The sequence below is a fragment of the Petaurus breviceps genome, unplaced genomic scaffold (genome assembly GCF_028583685.1).
Source record: "Petaurus breviceps papuanus isolate PSGF00001 unplaced genomic scaffold, PetGlider_PUasm1.0 138, whole genome shotgun sequence".
In the NCBI taxonomy this organism is placed as follows: domain Eukaryota; kingdom Metazoa; phylum Chordata; class Mammalia; order Diprotodontia; family Petauridae; genus Petaurus; species Petaurus breviceps.
Genome location: NW_027185694.1, coordinates 4048072 through 4056695, shown reverse-complemented (window position 1 = coordinate 4056695; position 8624 = coordinate 4048072). Strand labels below are relative to the sequence as shown.

At 37.6% G+C, this 8624-nt stretch overlaps 1 long non-coding RNA gene across 1 annotated transcript in view; it reads right to left on the bottom strand.

The window, feature by feature from the left end:
- Positions 1–2988: 2988 nt before the first annotated feature.
- LOC138143231 (uncharacterized) overlaps positions 2989–8624 on the bottom strand; it is a 248950-nt gene continuing 243314 nt past the window's right edge. The window contains exon 4 of the long non-coding RNA XR_011163642.1: positions 2989–3301. This is a non-coding gene — a long non-coding RNA (uncharacterized lncRNA). The remainder of the gene's footprint in view (positions 3302–8624) is intronic.

The window sequence follows — 8624 nt, the reverse complement described above, 5'->3', positions numbered from 1 at the left end:
CCCATTGTAGTGACATCACTAATGTAGATGTTGACTCCACTCCTACATAGTGACTATACATGTGGTGGGATTTCTCCTTGCCCTGCAATACTTCTTACTGCCAACATTTGAATTTGCCCCAATTTCAGATTGGGCTAGTTGGGGTTCCGTACAGCTCTTTTTATAATGTCATTCTCAGAGTGGTTAGAACTTAGTTTATGTTCTGTCAAAGATGAGATGAGAAGCATGCAGTCTAGAAAAAAAAACATATAAGCTCACACATTCTTCTGCTTTGGTGAAAATGGGACAGTTGCAAGGTCACAATATATGAATCAGGTAGTTTCTTTAACAAGGTACAAAAACATACAATGTACAAACAACCTACTCATCTCAGGTGAAAGCAGCCTACACAGTCCTGTGCTTGAGTCTGAGAGGCTCACAAAGGGCAGGGAGTCAGCCTCTCTCCTTGAGGCGTCTGCCAACATCTGTGCTCCAGATCATCTACCTGGGAATCACCCACCATGACTTAAATCTGTTGTCCCTTCTCAGCCATGCAGCAATGTTCATAGAAAAAGTCTAATCCTGGCCTATTACACCCCAGGAGTTTCATTTTAACACTAGTTATTCTTGTAGAATGGAATTTAGTTTAATGTCTGACTTTATGGGCCCAAAAGAACAGAATAAATCTTTCTAAGGTGGTTTCATCTTTAAAATGGTCCTATGCCATAGACTAGGACATAATTTGAGTTAGTTATTATCATTTTTAGGTGAAGACCCATCTTGCATTTTCAACTTCATGTGACTTCAAGGTCTAGCTGACAGGTGTCAGTTCAGCAAATGCACTGAAAGGTAAGATTTCCTGCTTCTTCCTTTTCTCAGAAAATGTACCTTACTCTTGGGAAAGAAGTGCTCAAGTGCCTGAGTGGAGATGACATATTTCATCACCCACACATTCTGACTTTCAGACTCTTGGAATAGAATCTTGTTACATTAGAAGTCCACAAAATGTTCAGGAATAAATTTTTGAAATAACTGTGTTCTGCATTTTATAGCTCTGTGGTAACATCTTTGCTCCTTGAAGAGGCCTTTAGTCTCTTGTTTTTTAGAGGTTTTCTAAGTCATCATCCTGCTTTCTCAATCCTGAACAACAACAAAAACAACTAATAATAATAGCTAGCATTTACATTGTGCTTTAAAATTTACGAAGTTTTTTACATGTAACTCATATTGTCTTTATATCAACTGTGAGAGGTGGGTGCTATTGTTATCCCGATTTTACAGAGGAGGAAAGTGAAGCAGACAAAGGTTGTTACTTGTCCAGCTAGTAAGTCCATATGGTCAAATTTGATCTCAGATCTTCCTGACTTCAGGTCACCTAGCTGCCTCCTTCTACTAGCTCATGATGATACTTCAATGTTAGAATAACTGAGCTATTTTTCTGTCACTGTATATAGTGCACCAAATATGCTGATTTATTAGCTAAAATTCTCTCCCTGAAATAGTGCTAAATCATATTGCCTTTGGAATTACCCTGTTACCCTTCTGAGATCAAGAAGCTCATTAGTCACTTCTCAAAAAGTCTGCTTGCAAGAACTGAAATTTATACCATCTTGCTCTTTAGAAATCTAGGGTAATTTCTGTTCTCAGTTGAATGAGCCATAGTTCTCACTTCTTTGCCAGTTTGTTTTTAAATGTTTGAGACTGATTCTGGCCAAGACAGTGAGGTGGAAGAGTAGGTAGAATGATGGCCTGGAGTCAGGAAGATCTGACCTTAGACACTAACTGTGTGACTCTGGCCAAGTTATTGAACCTCTGTTTGCCTCAATTTCCGCATCTGCAAAATGGAGATCATAATAACACCTACCTCCCAGAGTTATTGTATTAAATAAGATAAAAATTGTAAAGCACATAGCACAGTGCCAAGTACATAGTAGGTGCTATATAAATGTTAGTTGTTAATTTTATTCAGATGTTACACAAAAACAGAGGGGCACCTTCATTCCTTCTAGGCAATAATTAAAAAGACCTTGGTTCAAAATATCCTTCTGATGCTTGACAGTTGTTCGAGCATGGTCAGTCATTTAATCTCTTGGCCTCAGTTTCCACATTTGTAATATGGGATAATATTTTTGTGCCTATCTGATAAGGGGATGCATGACATAGGGGATATTAAATCAGCCTTAGAGTTAGGAAGACCTGGGTTAAAGTATTGACACTAAATGTGTGATTTTGGGCAAATTACTTGACCTATCAGAGCCTCAGGCTGATTTCTTGAGATTAGAAATTATAAATGAGTTGCTGATCTGCAGGGGTGGAGGAATTTTCCTCCCCAAACTATACTAATGGAATCAGACCCAGACAAAAAAAAAAGCCTTTCAGAGTAGATTATCAAGTGAGAAAATATGCATAAGCCTTTTTGCAATGTTCTCAGAACTGGCCTTCCCCGCCTGCCCCCCAGCCCTTATTCTCTTTCTTTAGATCTGTAGTTTCATCAGAAAAAGAAATTCTTGGTGTGGAAAATCTTTCCACTGATACAAATAAAGTCACTTTTCCTCTATGGGTTCCTTTGTAACTTAGTCTCAGATTATTGTCTAGTTAACTAAGATTTCTTGTGCCTTGATCATGGTCATGCAGCTTATGTACCTTTACAAAATACATTAAACTTTAACTGGTATATTCTTGATTTTAAGTCTAAATTTAAATACTGCTGTGTGTAGAGCGGCTGAGGGACTCTGCTCACCGCTTGCTCTGCACTCAGGCATAACATTGGGCTGTTGGATTCTGACTGTAAGGAAAGATTCCCATTTTCGTGATCATTAGCTACTTAAAACCCTGTCCTAGTACCTTGGGGAAGAATGTACATATAGCTTATGTTATAGGTCATGACGAGGGTTTCTTTATAAGGGGGAGAGGAGTGAAAAGGTACTGAATTCACAGGTAAATTGTGAGGAAATGTAACTTATTTCTACACACAGAAGATATTCTTTTAAAAAAGACTCAGGATATAGTAATTGAATGCTTTAATTTATATTAACTGTTAAAATCTGTGTTGCTGATACTTCACCTTCTCATCAGAACACAAATCAGTTTGCAGGAATACAAATCTGTATTTTACATTTCACCTCTGTTCTATAATGTCCAAGCAGCTCTGGGTATGTCTGCTAGCACAATGTCGAGAGTCGGGTCAGTGCTCTTGTTGGTGGCCATCCTAAGAGTGTTCGAGAAGGGAGCTCTTCTCTTGCCATTATTCAGTTCCGTTCTCCAGATTTATAGAATCCATGAGTTCATCTCCAGACCTTGACATGTCCTCTTTAGGATTCTGCTGTTTAAGATCAGAAATGAACAAAAACAAAAGAAGGATGTGTTATAGAATCTGTGGAAGTGTCTCAAGTCACATAGATGCCCGAGTGGGTAAATAAAGCCAATTGCCCACTCCCTACCCACCCCCTTTCTGGAAAGCAACTTAAAACAGTCCTGAAGGGACTGACAGCAAGAAAGGAAGAGAAAGGCAGAAAGACAGGCCCTGTCTTTTCTTTTTGTTTATTAAGCAATTGGGGTTAAGTAACTTGCAAAAGGTTACATGGCCAGGTATTTCTGGATGGATGCTAAGTGTCTGAGCCCAGATTCAAACCCCCAGGTCATCCCAACACTGGGGCCGGTGCTCTTACTCGCTATGCTACCTGGCTGCTCCAGGCCCTGTCTTTTCTACATTCAACATATCATCAGCTCTTCTGGTTCCACAGTTCATAAGGCAACTCTTCATCCTTTCTAGTGCAAGGTGCTTTTCAGTGAGTCATAACCTCTCTTTCCTCATCCTTCTTAAGTTTTCTCATGGATTTCAGAATGGCACCTCTGGGAATGCTACATGGGATGATCATTTCTTCTCTGTATGGCACTGGTTCTTTGGCAAACCTTGACATCCTATTTAAATGTCAATTGGTTTTTTTTGTTGTTGTTATTATATTATATATATTATTATATATTGTTATATATTTATATATAATTTTATATATTATATTTTTTTTGTTGTTGTTATTATATTATATATATTATTATATATTGTTATATATTTATATATAATTTTATATATTATATTTATATAATTTTATATATTTTATTTATATTTATCATATATTATATAAATATATTTACATAATATATTATTATATATTATATTATATATTGTTATTATATATAATATTTAATATATAAAAATATAAATAAATAAATAATATAAATAGTAATAAAATATTATTCTTATTTTATAATAGATGGAAGATAGGAACAGTCCAGGGGCAAATCATCATCCTATTTTTTTTCTGTTAAATGTTTAGAAGACAATTGCATGGGTGGATAAATTAAATGTAATTGAATAAAAGTGTTGCATGGCAAACACATCTTCTGCAGGCTTATTAAAGCATCTTTGAGACAACTCCAGTAGTAGACAGAACAACATGAAATAATATAAATGTCATTCCGTCCCCACATGGTTTTAATTTCTTCTGCTAAGTCAATTTTAAGAGCTTTTCTTTCCACATGAGAAGTAATGTGATGTAGCAGGTATCTAACTGGTTTTGAAGTCAGAAAGACTGGGTACAAGTCTCATCTTTAACACTGAAAGGCTATGTAACCATGGACAAGTCACTTAATCTCTTTTTGCTTTTACCCTAGGAAAGCTCTCCAAGATCATAAGTGGCAAAGAAGGTTCCAATTTGTATTGGTAGAGGAAGTTTCCTATACCAAGGACATTTCAGGTCCAGGCCATATCCCTTAATTACACATATTTTTTATTTTGTGACACTTACTAAATGATGACATATACTAAAAACACCAGTCTTAGATTCTTTTGTGGGTGAATGATCTCTTTTGGAAATTCTGGGCAACTGTTTTGTCTGTGGTGATAATGATGTTAATAATGAAATGCCCCTCCCACAAAACTTTCTCTTATGTGTCTTCTTTCCCAATTAGATTGGAAGATCCTTGAGGGCAGGGACTATTTTTTTTCTTTTATATCCCTCAACACTTGTAATGGTAATGTAAATTTGAACTTGAAGATCCCTTTTGTGTTGGCAAAAGTAGCAGCTACTTAACACTTAGTTAAGATCAAGATCAAGCCTCTGATTGGGGGAACAGAAGGTATAAACTCCTGTCTCCTAATAGGAAGGGGTTGGCTGAAGGAAGTAGGTAATACTGTGTATATAAGAAAAGTCCCAGAGAGGCACAGTCAGATTTTCCTTGAGACAGAGATCTGGTGGCAAAACAGCTACAGAAGAATGGAGAACTGAGTCCTGAAAATTTCTCTTGGTGGAGCTTCTTCTGAACAGGATTCCAGGAGCCAGGAGGCCAGGTGACTGAAGCATGACCAGGATACTGAGACTTTGTTTGTGGCTTGGTTGAGCCTTGAATTCCCTGGAGCAGAAATGGTGAAGGAGCTGACATGGACCAAACCCTGTGAATGCCAGTGTTGAGCAGGACCTCCCCAGAGAGCTGGTCAAGGAACTGGGAGCTGTCTGCCATTGAACCCAGGTAGAATCTGGGACTGTGGAAGGGGATCCAGGGAATCTGAGAACAGGCCCCAAGTCAAGATGAAGAAAAGACCTCTCCTTGGTTACTGAGTAATTAAGGATTACAGTTTGCTAGTGACCTAAAGGGTAGAGGGTTTTCTGTATGATACTTAGTAAGACTTTGCTAAATAAGTGACTGGTTGTACTTTGAGTACTGTGACTATTGTTACTGATTAGTGACTGATTGAGTTAATCAAGACTTTGCCCCAAGAGTGGAAGACTTTGAGACTACTGATAAGTGACTAATTGAGTTAACTTAAGAGTGACTATTTTTTGACTGATTGAATTAACTTAAGAGTGACTATTTTACTTTGAGACTATGTTGTGAATATTTTATTGTGATTTTCTGTGATAAGTTGAAATATGGTGAATTCTGTATTTTGAATTATGCTGTACCTTGATTTTCCATGGATGTTTTGCTTTTGTTATGGAATAAATAAAGTGATCACTGTACTGAGTAATCGGAACCTTAAAAAAACTCTTCACGGTAGCAGTTCTTCTGGAAAGTTTCTGTGCATGGCATTACAACACTTAGCACAGTACTTGGCACATAGTAAGCACTTAAATGCTCATTCAGGGAGGGCTAGGTGGCACAGTGAATAAAACACCAGCTCTGAAGTCAGGAGGACCTGAGTTCAAATCCAGCCTCAGACACTTAACACAAAACTAGCTGTGTGACCTTGGGCAAGTCACTTAATCCCAATTGCCCTACCTTTCTGCCTCCAAAAAGCAAAAAAAGAAAAAAAGAAATGCTTATTCATTCATTCACATATAAAATACTTTGTCAACTTAAAAGATGATGGTGGTGGTTGTGAGGATGAGGATGACCTTTTACTCTCATGGATCTAGAAGGGACTTAAAGGGATTGTTAAAAGCTTCCCTTCCCCCCCCCCACCCCCCTGACCCTGGGTCTTGAAGAAGTTGTTGCTTAGGCCTTCCTGGGCTCCAAAGGGAGAATAGAGCTATTTGTCTTATATCTTTATTGCAGTGTTCCAGATGTGCTATGAGGAGAAACAAGGGGTATCTGAGGTGCTTTATTTGAAGGTTAGACAAAAGTAATTAGTTGTATGAGTGTATGTGTGTGTATATATCTGTCTGTATTTTAAAGGGAAAGAGGAGTGTTTTTAATCATAAAAGTTTTAATTTTCTAGTTTAAGACTAGAATATAGTTTTCACGGCTCGGGGCTACTTTCCTCCTCTGACGTAGACTGGTAAGGATTCTTGGAACATAAATATATGCAATAAGCCAATCATTCTGCCTGCCTTTCTGCTGCTCCTGGAGGGTATCTCAGTTCTGGCAAACAGAAAGGTAATGGGAATTAGAAGGAGGGGAAAAACAGCAATAAAAATATAAATCAAAAAAAGAAGGAAATCCATTTGGTTGTTGGCAGCAGAGACGGCGCTCAGCTTATCCACGCTGAGCGCAATCCAATACTCCCTCATATAATCCTGCGCTGGTGGAAGAAAATGAAAGTTTAATGCAATAACGGCTGACACAAATCACTTTTGTTGCCCAGGAGCAGATTAAAGAATTGTTAAAATCATACAAATCTAATTTCTTTTTTTTTTACTTTATTCTGTAACATCTTGATTCTTTAATCCATACCATCAGTTTTTGATTATTAAACATATATTACCAGGGAAAGAGAGATTGTGGGAGAAAACAGTGACAGCCAGGAAATGATTTGTGCCCAAATAGTACATGTTAAAGCTCTTTCAAAATCCATAAATTTTTCATAGGTTCATATAGGTCCTTGCCTTTAATCAATCTGTGTCAAGGGGACTTTAAAATAAGCATGAAGCCAATGGAATGTTATCAATCATAATGGGAGCCGTACAAACCTAGTGTAGCCCACCAGTTCTCATGCAGATATATGCAATGTTTGTGTGTGTGTGTGTGTGTGTGTGTGTTTCCTGTATAACACCAGAGCTTTACCAGCAATGGGAAAAACCTCTAGATAAAATGAGTATGCATGAAATGAAATAATTGTAGCAAATTTACCTTCTTGGAAGCTCTGTCATTCATTGAAAACTTGACCTCCATCCTCTTCAATGAAGCAGGTTAGAAACAGTGAATAGAGAAGCATGGTGCAATGCTACAATCATTGAATTGGGCTCTGCTGTCTATTAGCTGTTTGGTCTTAGTAAGCCATTCTTCCTCTATAGGCTTCAGTTTCCTCATCTGTAAAATTAGTGGGCTGGGATAGATTACCTATAAGATGCCCCCTAGCTCTAACATTTTGTCTTCCTGGCCAAATCACAGGATAATAGGATTTAGAACTTGAAGGGGCCTTAGAAGACATTTTGTTCAATTCACTCCTTTTGCTGATGAGGAAATGAAAAATACTTTGCCTAGGGTCACACAACTAGTAAATATCAGAGGTGGGTCTAGTTTAGTGAAGAGATTATGAACCTGAAGTTCAAGGACCCTATTGGGATGGGGAACAAGAATCTAGAAAGAAAACGAAAATATATCTTGTTTTCCACTAACTTCTGGCTAAAATTTAGCATCTCTTTAAATTATTTAGAAACTTTATTCAGAGAAGAAGTTGACAAGCTTTACCAGATTACCAAAAGGGATTCATGAAATAATAAAGATTCAGAACATACTAGTAGCCTTTTCACATAAAAAAGAAAGGTTTAAAGAAATAAAACTTTTAAATTTGTCTTGTCTGATATAATGCTTTGAAAATTGCAACTTGTAGCTTCTTGTCCAAAAGTAAAAATCTGAGCCATCCCTGGAAGCCTAGGAATAAAATCTCAGGCTTACTTTTAAAATTAAATTGCTCCCCCTGCCCCAATTAACAAAGGTTTACTCTCACTTTCTTTTTTTTTTTTTGCTTTTTTGTTTTTGTTTTTTGGAGGGCAATAGGGGTTAAGCAACTTGCCCAAGGTCACATGGCTAGGGATTTTTTTGTGTTAAGTGTCTGAGGCTGGATTTGAACTCAGGTCCTCCTGACTCCAGGATCAGTGCTTTATTCACTGTGCCACCTAGCCGCCCCTTCTTTCCTTCCTCCCTCCCTCCCTCCCTCTTTTCCTTCCTTCCTTCCTTCCTTCCTTCCTTCCTTCCTTCCTTCCTTC